The following is a 19,471-nucleotide window of genomic DNA, read 5'->3' on the forward strand; positions in this document are numbered from 1 at the left end:
ACTGAGCCCTGGGGAACACCACTTGTAACCGGTTTAGAGTCGAACCTAGCTCCCGCAACTCTCACCATGTGGGTTCTGTCCGTGAGCCAGTTGGCAACCCATCTTGTGACATAAGGGTTTATGTTCAGGCTGGTGAGCTTGTCTATAACACCAGAATGGGGGATGGTGTCAAAGGCCTTTGCCAGGTCTAGGTAGGCTGTGTGTACCATCTTTCCCTCGTCTATAGCCTTGGTAACTGTATCAAAGAAGTCCACCAGGTTTAGGAGGCATGATCTGCCCTTAACAAAGCCAAGCTGGGCAGGGTCCAGTGTTTGGAGGCTCCCAATGTCTCTGTTAATGAGTTCCATGATGATGCGCTCAATAGCCTTGCAGACCAAGCTAGTCAGGCTTATAGGGCGATAGTTCCTGGGGTCTGTTGTGGCTCCACCTTTGTAGAGCGGAATAATTATTGCTGTGTGCCACTCTTTGGGTACATAGCCTGTGGAGAGGCTGAGTTTGAACAGTGTGTTTAGGTGAGGGGTTAGTTCATCTTTGAGCTCATGTAGGACGCAGCCTGGGACACTGTCTGGTCTCATTGATGCTGTGTTTTTAGCTTTGGAGAGCTATTTTAACCTGAGTGCCTGTGATTTCAGGGGCTCTACATTCTTCTGGTATGGTTATGGGCCCTTTTGGGGGTGAAGTTTGCATTGAACCTGTCTGCCAGGATGTTGGCGATATCGGTTGGTTCAGTGTATTTTGTGCTATTATGTGCTAACTCCTAGCAGAACTGAGCATTGCCACTTAGATTCTTGACATAGCTAAAGAATGCCTTGTAGTTATCTTGTGGAGTCCTTGACAATTTTTCTTTTGAAGCTCGCCTTGGATGATTTTATGAGGGATCGTAGTTTCTTGCTGATACTGATCATGGATGTCTTCCCTTCTTGGGATTTTACTCTTTTCTGTACTAGTTTCCTCCTTCAATTGTATAGGTTTGTTTATGTAAGGGGTCCACCAGACTGGTTTCCTATTCTTGGAGGAGTAAGTCTTGGTTTTACTTGAGATAGCACAATCCATGCATTCTTGTAGCTGCCCGTAGAATGCATTAGTAAAGGATTTTGCAGCTTGGACGGCATTATCGTTTAGCATGGGAGCTTTGAAACTTTCCACCTCGGTCTTAAGTAACGTGAAGTTTTCTTTTGAAAAGTTTTTCATGCTGGTTTCCTTGTCTGGGGGTGGTGGCGGAATGTGGATATCCTAAGTGATTTGTTTATAGTCAGATCTAACCAGTGAGGGGTTGACCTCTGGTGTGAAACACTGGTCGCTCATGTTGGTGATGACCAGGTCCAATATGTTGTCACCTCTGGTGGGAGTGTTGACCAGTTGATCCAGGGCATTTGAGTTTATAAATTCTAGGAAATGTTGGGCAAGAGAGTTAGTACTTGAGTAGTTCTCCCAGTTAATGTTTGGGTAATTGAAATCACCCAATATTAGGGTGTTTGGTAGGACCTTTATGTTTCCCAGTGTTTCCAGAAATGTGGAATGGGGGTCCTGGGACATGGTGGGTGATCTGTAGCAAGCTACAATTTGAATTGCAGTTTTGCCCATTGTTAGTTGCACGTGGATGATCTCTGAAGCATCGTGCTGTGCCACTAACCTGGAGGTGTGGGTATCCTTGATGAATATGGATACTCCCCCGCCTTTTGTATTTCGGTCTGGGTTTTGTGGCTGAAATGTATGGTATGAGTTGTAGCCTGGTAGTGCTGGGGTGTTCTCTGGAGCCTTAAACCAGGTTTCTGTTACTGCACATATATCGATTTTCTCCATACTGAGGAGTGCCTTGAGTGCATGCATTTTGAGGTTTTAGACTTCTGGCATTGAGTAGCATTACCCTCAGTTTTTTGCTACTTGTGCTATTTACGGCGGTGGGTTTGTCTTTTGAGCCTTGCCTAAAAAGGGCTGGGGGTGGCAAGAGCCTTGGCCAATATTTGAAAGCCTAAGAGTGACAGGTGCAAGCCGTCTCTAGCAAAGCAGCGTGGCTTGTTGAGCATGTCATCTCAGGTGGACAGATACTGGATCCCCTTTGAATGACACCAGAAACTTAGCCAATTGTTGAAATTGATATTTTTTTCTTTATACCGTGGTATCATTCTTCGTGAAAGCAGGATGCTACTCAGGGTCGGTTTCATACCGACCTGGGCTACATGATCAGATAGCTCTTCCATGTCAGTAACCTTCTCCTTATTCAGCCTAGTGAGTGGGACGTCATTGTGCCTGACTATAGAGTCACTTATTACTAGTATGTTGGGTATGTTATTTTGCCTTAAGAGTTGTGATTGCATGGCACACTGGTTTTGTGAAGTATGTGTTTCATGGTTTGTGTTTGGGGGTGGGGATTGCTTGGATGTCTGCTGTGGAGGTCTCTGTTGCTTTTGCAGATTTTTATTTAGAGCCTCCAATTATGTTTTCGTGTATTTATGTGTGTTTTTTTCCGGTGCTGGTTTAATGGGTCTATGTGAGACTGGTGGTGTGATGCAAGTATTTCCCTTCTCCTCTTGACTGCCTGATCCAGCCTTGGGTTTAGAGAGCTTAGCCTCCAGTTTGGCTGTATAATTGCATCTCTCACATGTATTAGTGTTTGGTGGTAGGAGGAGAGGGTTTTCTGTGTACATGAGGCAGTTGTAACATTGCCTCAAAATGCCCAGATTCACCAGATGGACTGGAGAGTACACCTGAAACTGCCCTTTGGACATGCCTAGACATGTACAGTGAACTGTTTTACTGAATGGCTGGTAAGGTCGAATAGAGAGCTTTGTCCTTCTGTACAGTATAGGGGGGTCTAGTGCTAGGGTTTATAAGTGCTTGCTATAAGTTTTGAGCAAGTGCCGGGCTGAGAAATGAATAGCTTGAGTGCTTAAGTTGAAAGTTTGTCTAGTTCCAAGGGAAAAACTGAAGAGGAGACTTTGTGGAGCCGGGAATAGTTATACCCTAGCTAACTGGCGCTGCCCAGCGCTCAAAACCGGGCAAATGTGTTTTATGTAGCAGGGAAATGAAAGAGATAGAAATTAGCCTGAAATGGCCAATAAACTACTAATTTCTGGGCTGAAACCACTCCTCCAGGGACAGATAAGCTGCTCAAAGCTCCCCTCTCTCACAGGTGAACAGAGAAACTTCCTTCTATCCAAGTAAGATATGGGCAAACATAGAGATTTGTAACACAGCCCTGAATTCCACACTAACCTGAAAACTGGACTATACTAGCTTAAAAAGGCAGGGAACAAGTATGTTTTTTTTTTTTTTCAGAAAATAAAGCAGATACAATCAAAAAACACTTTAAATGCACAGAAAAGGATACTTATTGTTATAAATCAAAGATCAGAGTTGTAGTCAATGCCCCTAGTAATAAAGTAGGAAGAAACACAAATACAGTAAAAGCTGATGAATAAAGTGCATTTATATATATATATATATATATATATATATATATATATATATATATATAAAATAATAGAAAATGAACAAACTGATTTAAACAAGTTACCCAATGAACCAGAAAAAAGCTTATAATTGAGCCCTGTTCCAGCAGTCTTCAATCAGACAAGTTCTAACTGCACACTCCTGCCACTAGGGTGCAGAGGAACCTTCTCCAAAAAAAGATGGCCTGGATCAGTGCTCAAGTTAGATAAACAAAGCTAGATTCAGCAGGCCTTAATCTGGTCTATATTACAGCAACAAGGTGCACCAATTTCAGAAAGAAACAGTTCAAATACGCAGGCACAATAAGCCTGTGACAAGAAATTCCCAGCTCAGAAGGGCAGAATCCAGCCTTTCGTCCCACAAGAGTGCAGACCACAAACCTTCTTAATGTAGAATAATTGGCCTGAAGCCCAAGTGCTTAAACCAGAACTAATACACTTTTAGAATAGCAGACACTGAGCCTTCAATCAGCAATTCCCAGCTTGAATCTATACCTATAGTGAGGGAGTCGGCCCTGAATCAGCAATTAGAGAAAGAATTGAGTGCAAACTTGAACGCAAATGTAGAACAACACACTTTCTCGGCATCCGCAAATGTGGTGGATATTGCGGTTACCACGACAACTAAAGAACAGTCTACTGGTATTGTTACAACTTCATCCAATGAACAGTCTGTAATCGAGTCACATGGGTGTACGTCCATAAGAACAATAGCTGTAAATGCTGAGAATGGTTTCTCAGCATTGGGGGCATGACAGAAACTTTCTTCTGAAACTTGTAGTAAAACTTTTCCAGTGTTACCTGTTCCAGTAAGAAAGACAAATCCACAGAAACAGAGTATTTCCTACAATCGGGAACAAAAGAGACGGAGAGTCTCTTAGTGACTATGGATGATAAATCAATACCTGACAAATTATATATGGTATTATTATCTACTGAACAGTATTAAATAAGAGTCTAACATTTATTCCCACTGCAACTGCTGACTATAGTCAGGTCATTGTGGACATCATGTGTTTTGCATGGAATGTCATGTTAAAACAAATGTTTAACAATAGTTATGATGATTTTATATCAAGAGAGTTGAAACAACCAAGTGTTTTTGTACCTGTTACTCATCCAACTATGGTTACCAATTTAAAGGTATGTCAACAAGAAATAGAAAATTATTTATATGATAAAAAAAGATGGAGGTATTTTAATTTGACAGCGAGACAAAGATTAGCTTTGGATGAGATATGTCATGATGAACGAATGGTTATTAAACCAGCAGATAAGGGAGGGCTGTTGTAGTGATGAGTAAACAATTTTACTGTAATAAACCTTTAAGTTTACTGCAAGGTCAGACGACTTCCAGACCCGACCCTGCCGTTCTGCTTAATGTTTTAATTAATAAGGCAAAAAATATTGATTAATATGGGGAAAGTAGGTTTGTTGGATGACTCTACACATAACTTTTTGTTACTAGAACATCCTGTTATACCAATGTTCAAAGTTCTTCCAAAAATCCATAAGGATGCACAGAACCCACCCCTGAGAATGTGGTGGATACTGCGGTTACCATGACAGAATGTGCTTTAAAACCTGTCTTACAGTTGTTTCCTAGAATATTGAGAGACGCTGCACATTTCTTAACATCTTTATCTGAATATATGGAAAGAGAAAGTGACATGGAATATATGTTTGTTAATTTATTCACCGTGATAGGCAATGACTATGGTATACAAGCAATAGAAAATGTGTTGTTAAATATAGCTCGATTAGATAATAACACCAGTCAAAAAATTTGCAAACTGTTAAGAGTTGTACTAGAATATAACATCTTTTTATGTCAAGAAAAGTACTACAGAAAGAAATAGGGTGTTGCTATGGGCACACCCTGCTCAAATTCATATGCGAACCTTGTTCTAGCTTTCTGGGAGGATAAAGTTATATTTAACACACATCATGAACAGAAGATAAAATTAGGCTATTATACCCCGTTTGTGGACGTTGTGTTGTTTCTTTGGAAAGGCACAAATATTGAGTTGACATCTTTTATAAATTATTTGGAAATGAGCACAGATTTTTTTAAGATTCTGAGTTAATAGTTCTGAGATGTTGATAGATTTTTTTGGACATACGTCTTAATAAAAATGTAGATGGTAGTACAGAGGCAGCTTTGTATAGGGAAAACATGCTGGTGGAATAGCTTACTATCATTTGATAGTATGCATCCCAGGCACACTTTCAATAATATTATAAAAGGGCAGGTGTATAGAATTTCATGCCTATGTAATAAAGAAGCTAAATTTGGCCAGGAAGGTGACAGCCTGGAGCTAAATTTAAAGGAAAGGGGTTATAAACAAAAGGATGTCAGTAAGGCTATAACTGAAAGTAAAGCCAAGAGACATAGTATTGCTTAACCATGGTTTTCCATGAAGTAGCTGCGGTGATGGTGCTATTTTCCATTTAGTCCGATAGATCTGACGAAAGGGTGAAGAATTGTAATACTGAGCAAAATAAAGGATGTCTACATATGTTTCTCACATATAGCAATGATGTAGGGGTATCTGCAAGATCATTAAACAAAATTGGAAGGTTCTACAAACAGATCCTAAGATAGGCAACATTGTAGGACCACAGCTGAGGTTTATCTTTAGAAGAAATAAAAATCTAAAGGATATGTTATGTCATGAACCAAGTCTATGTGACAGGGGTAGTTTGACAATAAGAAGGATGGGCACTTTTGCTTGTCGACAATGTAAAGCCTGTAAGTACATTTCAAAAGATAATTTATTGGTTCAGAACATGACAGGAATATTTTTTTAAAGGATATGGTGATTGTAGGACACAACGTGTTATTTATATTAGCGATGTGACAGAATTGCACCTCATATTAAGTTGGAAAGACAGATTGTATGTTGAAAAATAAAATACTAAAGCATATTTTTGATATTAAGCATAAGAATATACATAATGCTTTATTTCAACATATAGAGATGAATGATGGTCATACCTTTTCGTTTATGGTATTACAAGTTGTTAATAAAAATGTTAGAGGTGGAGATTTGGTTAACAACACTGAATGTAATGAAACAAGATAGATCATGAGAGTTGGGGCTGATAAAGCCTCAGACTTAAATGCCATTGTCCATTTAAAACCCATCCTAAGGAAAAAAAAGGGTAAGATACTGAATTCTGATAGAAGGAAGACTATTTTAAATTTACTGTTTTGTTTGGTGAATGCTATCTGATGAAGGGCATGTTTGCCTGAAAGCACTCATTGTGCACGTTTATTGCTTTTATTGTTTTAATAAGTATTTGTCGAAAGTCTCGATTTGGTGTTTCCTGCCTTAGTATTGAATTTTCCATAAATGGCATCCTTAGGAATCTGTATCTGACAAACGGAGCACCAAAAGTAGTTAGAAATGAGGATTTACAATCGAGTATCACTTGCCAAAATGAACTCTTTGCATCCAAAACAGAAAATACAGTGGCATTTGGTATTATAGCTGCAACTTCCTCAACTGTACACATTGGATGATATGCCGTTTTTAAAGCTTTGTTCAAATCTCTAGGATCTATGCAAATTCTGATTTCATCTCAGCCTTTCTTATGAGCAGCTACCGTGGACGACACCCATTCAGTTGGTTCTGTGACTGGACTAATCACACCTTGCTGCACCATCTTATCCAATTGACCTTTGACTTTATTTTGCATTGCTATTGGAACTTTTCTTGCTGGTCTGACTACTGAAGCGACCTCGGGATCCAAATTTATGGAATACACAACTGGAAGTTTGCCCAACTTGTCATCAAAAACAAACATCAGCATACTCTGAGAAAATGGCTCCGTAAAAACTTGAATGTGGAACTGCACTCACTCATTCTCTCAAACTGTCTTTGAGACCTAATAAAGATTGTACTGGTCGTTGGACTACTTAAAATAATAAGTTGTAACAGTTCTCAGCCAAATAACATGAAAGTATTACTGAACCTTCGGTTTGAATTTCTTCACCTCTATATGCAACAAATCTCGCACTGCTGAGTTATTCCTTAATTCTCACTTTTGCAAATGTGTCTGCTGATATAACATTACACTTTGACCCAGTGTCTACCTTGACCTCTGTGGATTTTCCATTGATCCAAACCGTACAAAACACTTCACTCCTTGTTAACAAGTTTACTGCATCAATTCTTTCTCCAAGTACTGAGATACTATCCACATAGAAAGCTGACTGTTTTGGCTCTACCTGATCAACTGGCTTCTTTGTGCGAACTTTCTTTACAATTGAGTGAGGCTTACTTGATTGTCAAAACTTCTGGAAATTGTTCAATTTTTTACACTTCTGGCATTGCAGACAATATGCTAAACAGTTCTCTCTTTTAGACTCATGATTTGCACTACAATTGTGACAGTTAACAATAGAGTTAGACTTGGGTTTTGCTGACTCATGTTTGTGTTGCACTGAGCTGGTGGTGGAGCTTGCACTTTTTCTGGAACTTTCTGGAAAACTTCGTACCTTCTTTGGAAAACCCTGTGGCTGCCATTTGCTTAGGCCTGTTTCTGCTTGCCATGTGTTGCATACTATCTATGTTTGCTCTGGAGCTTACTAAACCCATGCTTTTGTCACTCACAAGCATGTTCGTATGTCTTTCTGTCACATCATGGATCTGACAAATTTCTGTTGCTCTGCTTAATGTCATATCACTGTCACAAAGTAAAATCTTTCTCACTGCAGCACTATTAATACCACACACAAGTCTGTCCTTTATCAGCTCATCTTTCAAATCACCAAACAGCCACATTCTAGCTTTGTTTCTCAAGTCAGTTATATAAGCTCAAACATTTCCCCTGGTTTCTGATCTATTGTGTAAAACAAATGCCTCTCTAATGTAATGTCCATCTGGGGGGTTACACATTTCTCTGAACTTACGCTTCAAACACTCGGGGTCTTCCCTTGATTCAGCTTGCACAACAATATGTTGGTTTGCACCTTCACCTTCATACACTGCTGGTGCATATACAAATGAACCTTCTCTTTCTATGGCCTCTGAGCATGCTAGACTTAACAAATAAATACCTTCGTGTGCACCTCTATCTGCATAAGCTACTTGTATGAAAATATCATACTCTTGTTCAAATATTCTCCAGTTCTCTGCAATATTCTGACCAAATACAAGTGGTTGTGGTTTTTGAAATCTGTCTGCCATATTAACACATACCAGCAAAGGATCTTTCAAATAGATACGAACACACACACACACACACACACACACACACACACACACACACACACACACACACACACACACACACACAGACACACACAGACACACACACACACACACACACACACACACACACACACACACACACACACAGACACATCCATAAGTAATTGGCATAAACACAATTTGTTCAATGCTTTTGTGCTTTATACTTATACTTATTCTCTTTGAGCTTATCAGAATTGTGCAAAAGAACAACCTTGTAGTACTTTCAAATAACTGGACTTTGCAAAATAAACTACTCGGATTTCTCAATGCTTTATTGCACTTTGCGAAATAGCTTTTCAAATTTCTAGATGCTTTATAAAATCTTCTGATAAAGGTGGAAAGGCGGCCGTGGTGGTGCAACGGTTAGCATTGCCGCCTCACAGCAACAGGCTCTCTGGTTCAATCCCTGGCTGGGGTACCTTCTGTGCAGAGTCTGCATGTCCTGGTCGCGTGGGTTTCCTCCGGGTACTCCGGTTTCCTCCCACATCCCAAAGACATGCTGTAGGTGGATTGGACACTCTAAATTGGCCCTAGGTGTGAGTGCGTGCATGTGTGTGCCTTCTATGGAAAGTTGGGCACCGGGTTGGCCACTCGACACCGTAAAACTCCACTGCCAATCATGAGCAAACAGGTGATCCACTGTGGTGACCCCTAACCAGGAAAAGCCAAAAGAAGAAGATTGATAAAGGTAGAAAAGCTGAAATCATTTACTTTCGGAATTGGTAAAGGCAAAACTGCTAAAGTCATTGATCATCACTCGCTATGTTTGCGGAATCGGTGAAAGCAGAAATGCTAAAATCATTTGCTTCAAAATTGGTAAAGGCGAATATGCTAAAATAGTCACTTGGAACTTTATCAATAAAGGTAGGAATGCTACAGTCATGTGCCATCATTTGTCAAAGTCATCAATTTAAGAAACATTCGAGAACTTTACAATGCAACTGAGCAATTCATGAGCACTGCAATACTCCTGTAATCTTTTGTAAGAAACGACATTTCTTAGCAATGCAAGAAACATATCAAGCAACTGTACAATGTGAATAAATCAAACTTCTGTTGCCCAAATTCAATATCTTTTGAAGTATTTGTGCTTTGCAAATCACTACATGCAATACCCTGAAATGTCCCCAAAATGGCAGTACCTTGCTAGGCAACTCTTTACAGTACAAGAAGCACTGTGTAATGGCAGCACTCTGTGACTAGACCCACTCAGTACAATGACCTTGCTTTGACTGGATTACACGAGATAGTTGCACTTTGCACACAGTGAACTCTCTGAAATACACGCACAATAATAAGCACACACTGTATCTGAAATACACGCACAATGATAAGCACACACTGTATCTGAAATACACGCACAATAATAAGCACACACTGTATCTGAAATACACGCACAATAATAAGCACACACTGTATCTGAAATACACAATAATAAGCACACACTGTATCTGAAATACACGCACAATAATAAGCACACACTGTATCTGAAATACACGGACAATAATAAGCACACACTGTATCTGAAATACACGGACAATAACAAGCACACACTGTATCTGAAATACACGCACAATAATAAGCACACACTGTATCTGAAATACACGCACAATAATAAGCACACACTATCTGAAATACACGCACAATAATAAGCACACTTTATCTGAAATACACACAATAATAAGCACACTTTATCTGAAATACACGCACAATAATAAGCACACACTGTATCTGAAATACACGCACAATAATAAGCACACACTGTATCTGAAATACACGCACAATAATAAGCACACACTGAATCTGAAATACACGCACAATAATAAGCACACACTGTATCTGAAATACACGCACAATAATAAGCACACACTGTATCTGAAATACACGCACAATAATAAGCACACACTGTATCTGAAATACACGCACAATAATAAGCACACACTGTATCTGAAATACACGCACAATAATCAGCACACACTGTATCTGAAATACACGCACAATAATAAGCACACACTGTATCTGAAATACACGCACAATAATAAGCACACACTGTATCTGAAATACACGCACAATAATAAGCACACACTGTATCTGAAATACACGCACAATAATAAGCACACACTGTATCTGAAATACACGCACAATAATAAGCACACACTGTATCTGAAATACACGCACAATAATAAGCACACTGTATCTGAAATACACAATAATAAGCACACACTGTATCTGAAATACACGCACAATAATAAGCACACACTGTATCTGAAATACACGCACAATAATAAGCACACACTGTATCTGAAATACACATACAATAATAAGCACACACTGTATCTGAAATACACGCACAATAATAAGCACACACTGTATCTGAAATACATGCACAATAATAAGCACACACTGTATCTGAAATACACGCACAATAATAAGCACACACTGTATCTGAAATACATGCACAATAATCAGCACACACTGTATCTGAAATACATGCACAATAATAAGCACACACTGTATCTGAAATACACGCACAATAATAAGCACACACTGTATCTGAAATACACGCAATAATAAGCACACTGTATCTGAAATACATGCACAATAATAAGCACACACTGTATCTGAAATACACGCACAATAATAAGCACACACTGTATCTGAAATACACGCACAATAATAAGCACACACTGTATCTGAAATACACGCACAATAATAAGCACACACTGTATCTGAAATACATGCACAATAATAAGCACATACTGTATCTGAAATACACGCACAATAATAAGCACACACTGTATCTGAAATACACGCACAATAATAAGCACACACTGTATCTGAAATACACACACAATAATAAGCACACGCTGTATCTGAAATACACGCACAATAATAAGCACACACTGTATCTGAAATACACGCACAATAATAAGCACACGCTGTATCTGAAATACACGCACAATAATAAGCACACACTGTATCTGAAATACACGCACAATAATAAGCACACTCTGTATCTGAAATACACGCACAGTAATAAGCGCACACTGTGAGCACTTTTACACAATAATAAGCACACACTGTGAGCACTTTTACACGTTCTGAGATACTTCAAATAACTGTAATTATGCCCTTGGTACAATACAAAGTCATAGTTATGCCCAATCACAGCACTTCACACAAACACAGTCACTTTGCTTCACGTTTTGCTTACTGCGCTCTTTCTTCTTTTCTTTATTCGATTCTTTTTGCTTGTTTAAGCCCTTTTTTATGCCCAACATGCTTTCTTTGTGCTTGTTTTATCTAAGTATGTTCAATTCTGCCTTAAACATGCTCATTTCATACTTTAAAGTCAATAAATCAATCGCATTGTCAAATACTTTTATTTTATACATTTTTTAGTTAACAAACTTTTTGTACTGTCCGCTTGCCTGATAGTGTGGTTTGTGCCCTCATAATGCCCTTTTTTGCCTCTTTGCATCGAGTAAATAATTAGTATTATTCTTCCTTACCTTTGATTCTTTCTGGTTGTGTTTGTACGGTTTTCTCTCGGTTTTACCTTCTCTGTCGTCTTTACATCTCATGGCTCCAAATGTTCTTCTCTTTTCCATCCTGGTTCTGACACCATGTCACTTTCATGTTGGTACATGAATAAACGCGTCTATGTAGGTTCTGTTTAAGTAGCTTTATTCTACACAAACACATCACTATAGAGGCTTATTAACTATGACTAAGTAACTTATACACAAACTAACTGCTACGATCATACATGTTCAGTCACTGGCTGCTTCTACAAAATGGCACTAGGGATTGCACATGTCTGGAATTTATACATGCATGCTTCTTAAAGACATAGCACACACACGTTATGCTCTGATCTACAGTTAGGTACCAACCCTTATTTCACCCAGTGGATAGCCAGCTGGCTCACAGACAGGACCCAGGAACTTAAAATTGGGGAGTCCACCTCTACAAAGAGGGCAGTCACAAGTGGATTCCCGCAGGGATTTGTCCTGGGACTGCTCCTTTTGGCACTTACTTCTCTGAAGTCAAGACCAATGTCAGTAGCCTCCGGATGACTAAATATGCAGATGATTGCAAATTAGGAGCTGTCATTGAATCCCCCACTGACACAAATGTTCTCCAGGAAAGGCTGACACAGACAAACGACTGGTGTCAGAGCTATGGACTAAAACTAAATGCCAAGAAATGCATAATACTATCCTTCAGGAGGTCATCCACCCCTGGTAACTATCATATTGAGAACACACTCCTAACAGTTGACCCACTAGTCAGGGACTTGGGGACACATAGACAGTAATCTAGGCTCTCACCACCATGTGTGTACAGAGTTCCTATTAGATGTTCGACAGCTTAGGTTGTTGAATGCCTAATTATCAACACCTAAGCGTCGAAAGTTTCAAATTGCAAATGGCCTCATACGCGAATTCTTTCCTCGGGAAACAATTCGCTTGGCCATTATTGGGTATTTGTCCTTTCTCTAGTGTAGAGCAATCTCGGAGTTGGTATATTTAATTAGGGAGAGTGTGGGGGGGCACAACCCCCCACTATGCTTGGGCTCAGAAGTTTATTTTATTTTGTGACGGCCTAGCAAATTCTTTCCCGAGGAAAGAATGGCCATTCGCGATTTTAAGGTTTTGACGCTTAGATGCCAATGTTTAGACATTTAACAACCTAAGCTGTCTAGCATGTAATATAGACCCTGTGCACAGTAGTGAGGAAATCAATGTATGTCATGCAACTTTTAAACAAAGGTATGGTATCTAGGTCCAAGGAAGTCATTATTCCACTGTATTTGGCATTCAACAGACCATCATCAAGTACAATGCTCCCTTTGGTATGTACCTAGCCATGCATATCCAGCAAGTGGAACATCCACAGACGTTCCTCACTAAAAGAATACAGGGTGTAAGTAACATGTTCTGTGCAAACTGCCTCAAGGCCCTATCCCTGTATTCTATCTCCTACAGGCTGTTAATGGGAAATGTATGCCTGGCATAAAAAACATTATCAGACCTCACTCTGATGGACCTCCTGCATATTTGCAAAAAAACAGCACCAGAATTACCCATTCTAAAGACTTAAACTTGCCTGCGATATAAATAGGTCATGGACATACAGAGTAACCTATAGCTTGCTAAGATATGGTATGGGACTTCGTCTATGGTTATTTGCACATGGATAAACTCCAGGGCATTGCCTGTTTAACCCACCTAGAGGTATACTTGTTCCTAATGTAGATTGAGACACCTCCACCTTTACTGCCTGTCTATGGGGATGATGGTCTAAATGTGTGGAAGGCACTGCCAGAGTACGTTTTATGGACTTAAACCATGTGTCTGTGACAGCAAAGATGTCTATGTTCTCCAGAGTGATGACAGCTTGTACAGTGTGGAGTTTCTTGTTTAGGCTCCCAGCATTGAGCAGTAACACCTTTAGGGTTATTTGGGTATTATTTGCTATGTTGATATGTTTGTCAATTTGGCATTGCCTAAAAAAGACTCTAATGGGGTGGATAACATTTTATGCAATAGTCAGAAGCCTAGATGAGGCAGGTACAGACCATCCTTTGCTAACCTGGTTTGTTAACTGTGCTGACAAATATTGAATTCCCCTGGAAAGACACCAAAAACTAAGCCAATTAATGAAGTCAATCATCTTTTGTTCATATTGTGGAATCAACCTTGGTGTAGGTAGAATGCTGATCAATGCAAAGCACATACCTACCTGAGACACATACTCAGAGAGATCAATAAAGTCTATCTTCACATAGTCCCCAAGGAGGTAAGTCTGAGGTCATTAACACCCACATGGACTATGAAAGAATCATCCTGGTACCTGTGGTGTAGCGCCAACCAAAATAAATAAATGCAAAGAAAAAGTAACTAATTCCATCCTTGTTCAGGCTTCTTAAGACAAAAACTTTAAATATTTACAGAAAACTTTCATTATTTCTCTATGCATGAATCCATAATTAATATCATGGGAAGGATGCATCTCGTAACATGTTATGCCTATAGCCACAGTCTTTCACCCAATCTTAAAAACAGTTATATGTAAAGAACCATTAATAAATGACTGGACTTTCAGTCTGTTTTTATTCTATCAAAATGGGGCTAGTGACATCATAGCATCACTATCCCCCAGCTGATACATGTGTAGGGAAGGTCCCATACTGCCAGTAACAGAACCCTCCTTAATACTTCCAAAGGATATTGTTCTGTCTGATCCCAGCTGAAATTGGACTTGGACTGTTACTTTCTACTTTAATTGTTTTTCTTTCTTGGAATTTTAAAAAGATTCTTGACTAGGATCAGTTACCAAACAATTGTGTTGCATTGTTACAGTCGACTCTCTCTTATCCGGTCTCACTGGGACCAGACCTTAGGCTGAATAAACAAATGGTTTGTTAATCAGAAAAAGCATACAAAATAGCATTTATAGGTTAAAAATCAGCTAGAATAACAGGCTTTGTGTTCGTATGCATTTTTTCACTGAATATGAACTCTAAAACTCAAATGTCTGTCATTATTTAGTTCAGGGGAGGCAGAAGAGTTATTCTTCTCTGTTGTCTTTTGCTAGGGCTACAGCAGAAATTTGATGGCCGGTTAAACAGGAGGCCAGTTAAAGAGAGACCAGATAAGAGGGAGTCTACTATATCTCAGTCTGAACTGTGACAGGAGTTGATAACTAGCATTTTTATTTAAAGTGCAGTACAGGACAACCTGTGTAAGGTGCCAAAGCTGCTCTGTAACCATTTTGGATTTTTTGCAGCATACCCCTTCTGTACCATTAAACACAGCGGTCCTTCAAATGCCCAACCATTGCGTAAACTTGACTTTACAAGCTCCTCCCACTCACCTCATCTGTTTATACTAGAGAGCAGTACACGAACATATTAAGAAAGACTGACAAAACTTTATTTACTTGGCCTTTTTTATCTACCCACTCATACAATGCGCACTGCAGTACCTAGCTCATTAACCACATTTTCCAGCTTACATTTAAAATCTGCAATCTCTCTGACAAGGCTATTCATTTCTAGAGAGCGTGCAAACTGCTTGCTATTCATTTCTAGAGAGCGTGCAAACTGCTTGCTATTCATTTCTAGAGAGCGTGCAAACTGCTTGCTATTCATTTCTAGAGAGCGTGCAAACTGCTTTGCAGCATCCAGCTTTGGATTATTGCTACTGGTGAGATAAGGAGCAGATCATATTGATTCCCATCCAAGTCTCATTAGGCAGTGTGTGTATGTGTGTGTGTGTGTGTGTGCGCGCGCGTGCGCACACGCACGCACGCATGTACGTGTCTCTGATTTGGGCTCAAAATCCTACACTTTCCCTCTTATTTCTTCGTAAAACTGACAATTTTATGAGGAAAACATGATGGATTACTCTTAACAATGACAATCATTATGATTATAGACTTTTTCTTATTCTCTCAACTTTTCAAGTCAACATACTAATATTTTTAACACAGTCCCTAATTTAAGGCACTTGTTCCCCACTATTTCTGGATTTGTCTGTAAGAGGTTAACAGCCATGCTCTGCTGTGCTTATCTCCTGTATGCATTACCCAGTTCACCTACCCATAGAAGGCCACAAGAACCCCATGGACCCTTGTGGCATCTAGAATGAGAATACCGGTTGGCAAAGAGGCTGAATCAGCTTCCCAGGAATGTGCTTAACATTGGTGTTAATGCTTTGTTCTTTCTTACAGCACCTTAAGGACTTTTCTGCATTTTGTTTGTATGGATTTGCAATTTGTTTTGCTCCTGGTGAGAATAGAAGCAGAGGGAGACTGATTTCTAGCCACAAGCAGGTGTGGTAAGACCACTGCTATTAGTAACTTAGAGTGAATCACTACTGTATTACATTCTTGGCAAGGCCTGCTTCATTCTTCAAACAAAACCTTCAGTAAAACCAGCAGTGACAACACTTCTTGACCATTCTGAGCCCCATAAATAACAGATGTAAATACTTAGTTTGGAGGCTTGCCTCCAACAGCATCTGCGGTCAGTAAACAGCATACCAGCCTACCATCATATGATGAGGTCATTACAAAATACCTCTGCTTAGGCTCCATCTAGCAAATTTTGGCCACAAGGGACTCGCCCACATCTCTTGCCACAACAAAGCAAAATGGCACATGTTGTCCTAAAAACAGAAATTACATGAGGTACAGAATAAAGCAGCTAATAATACTGGACAGATAAGTTGTACTTATCAACAACTGGTTACTATTTAAACAAAGCCCACAACCAAGCTTTGAGACTAACTGCAGTGCTGAAAGTTAGTTTTAACAAATCCCAAGCAATTTGATCATTCCTAAATAGTTTGCTTGGACTGGGTTTTCTAAGAAGTCTCAGATTTGAGAGAACCTAACAATTGCAACTAACTGCTGTTGAATGGACTGTTATGAAGCTCAGAGTGATTTTAGAGCAGTTTGTTACACAGTCTGAAGTGTAACAAATCCTGTGGCAGATACAGTAACCTGGAAAAAGTGCTCAACTAAACTTGACCAATTTACATAGATGATGATTTTTCAAAAACAACTTTTCTTGCAGAGAATGCACTTAAAAGGGGTTATTATAGAATGCTGTACCTGTAATTGTTAGTTTTTTTTTTTTTGCAGGGTTAAAATATTTTTCTAATGGGCATGTAGATATTTGCATTTTCTCAATCAGACATGGACTGGATACTGTAATGGGTTTATGCTCTTTAAAGGTATTTCTGCTAGTGTTGGCCTGGCAGTACAGATGTTTACCGTTTTATATCACAATGATGAGAAACTTGATTTTCACTTTAATTTCTCTAAATCTTTTGGGTTCTAATATGATGGGAATGGACCCCATTCCTCAGTCAAAGTACGATTAAAGTACATGAAATTAGTAGTGTTTCACTGTTTGATGTCAGCCAAAAGTGCTCTTCGCAGCACCCGCAATGTGCCCACTAATGACTCCTTCTGCAATTCATAGAGTTACACGTATTGGCAGAGTATTTAAAAAGGATTGTAAACTCTTCCAACTTGCTGTCTGCTATGGTAATATACTCATGTGTCCACATGACTGCTGCCATAATACATAAAAAATACTACTTCTTTATTAAGTCCCTCTCCCACGAAAAAACAAAATTTAAAGTCCTCTCTCTTGATAATACAACCACTGAAGTCACTTCTTATAGTAAATTATTAGGATGATAGTGGGTGATAATCTTAAATTCGACCTACATACACAAAAATGCATAAGAAAAACTCATAAAAAAACAGGAATGTTTTACACAGCCCAAAACTTTCTCACTGATGCAACTAAAAGTACACTTGGCATTACTTATGCCCTCCCCACATTTCTTTATGGTGCGCCCGTCCTTACTATCCTTCAGGCATCACAAAAATCAAAAACTTAAACAATGCTACAACAAAGTTACTACATTTTTAAACAATGCCACAACAAAGTTACTACATTTTTAAACAATGCCACAACAAAGTTACTACATTTTTAAACAATGCTACAACAAAGTTACTACATTTTTAAACAATGCTACAACAAAGTTACTACATTTTTAAACAATGCCACAACAAAGTTACTACATTTTTAAACAATGCCACAACAAAGTTACTACATTTTTAAACAATGCTACAACAAAGTTATTACATTTCATGCAAATATCCTTTTCAGAACCCACCACTGTATAGCACTAAAAAGCCTAAATTGGTCAGAATTGTTAAATAAATAAATAAATACCCCATCGGCTAACACATGCATAGCTTCTCACCACGTACAACATTATCCCAAATCCATCTGCTTATCCAGCATTAAATAATATTTTACATAACTATGTTCCTAGTTAGTCATTACGATCCATTGACCAAAAACTCCCATCCGTCCACAAAGCCATCAAATCTGCTGGACATTGTCTATAGGAGTACCATGTTGCTAAGGCCTGGGATTCCTTATCTCTGTCCAAAGTTGGATCTGTTCTTGCTCAACACCAGATTAAACTTGCTCTCTAAATGTGGACAAATACATCTTCATACCTTATACCTCCTCACTATCCATTCATCACTTACTTGCTTACTTCTGTCAATTTCTCTGCCCTGGCTTTCTCCCTAAACATACCATAAGTCTGCTTTTCTCTAACTTCACATTGTAATTCCTGTTTGCATTGGGCTCCTACCCAGACGGACTCTCCCAGTAATCAAATGTCAGTCAATCAATAAACAAGTACTTACATGCAGTTCACCTTAGCAATGTTTCTAATTATTTGTTCAATCCACATCTCATTTCTTCTAACTTGTTGTATCTTTCGGCTTTTCCCGGTTAGGGGTCGCCACAGCGGAACTCTGGTCCGCTAATGATTGGCAGTAGATTTTTACGTACTGAGTTGCCAGCCCTGATGCACAGCCTTCAACGAAGGTACGCCCATTCACGCATGTCTCCACACAGAAGACGCATTATCGTAACTTATTAACGTATTATCAGTAAAAAGGATAAGCAAGACATGCAGGTCATTAGTAACAAGAAAAAAGAGATTTTATCTGAGTTCTCAAAACAGTAATTGACTGCCTACAGAAAAGCATTGCATACTGATGAATTCCACAAAAAAAAAAAAAAAAAAACATACTGAATAAACAGGCAGCATTGCTGCAAAGCTGTCAACTTCAACAAAGGTACAAAGGTAATTCCATTCTCCAACAGTTACTGCTGTGAAGTTTGGGTGGGGATCAAGCTTGTTTGTT

The 19,471-nt window shown here is 39.1% G+C and overlaps 1 protein-coding gene across 2 annotated transcripts in view; it reads right to left on the reverse strand.

The window, feature by feature from the left end:
- VWA2 (von Willebrand factor A domain containing 2) overlaps nt 1–19,471 on the reverse strand; it is a 1,170,846-nt gene that overhangs the window by 1,074,525 nt on the left and 76,850 nt on the right. The gene's annotated exons all lie outside the window — the stretch shown is intronic.

The sequence above is a fragment of the Protopterus annectens genome, chromosome 14.part0, assembly GCF_019279795.1.
Source record: "Protopterus annectens isolate FY-2018-M chromosome 14.part0, PAN1.0, whole genome shotgun sequence".
Taxonomy (NCBI): domain Eukaryota; kingdom Metazoa; phylum Chordata; order Ceratodontiformes; family Protopteridae; genus Protopterus; species Protopterus annectens.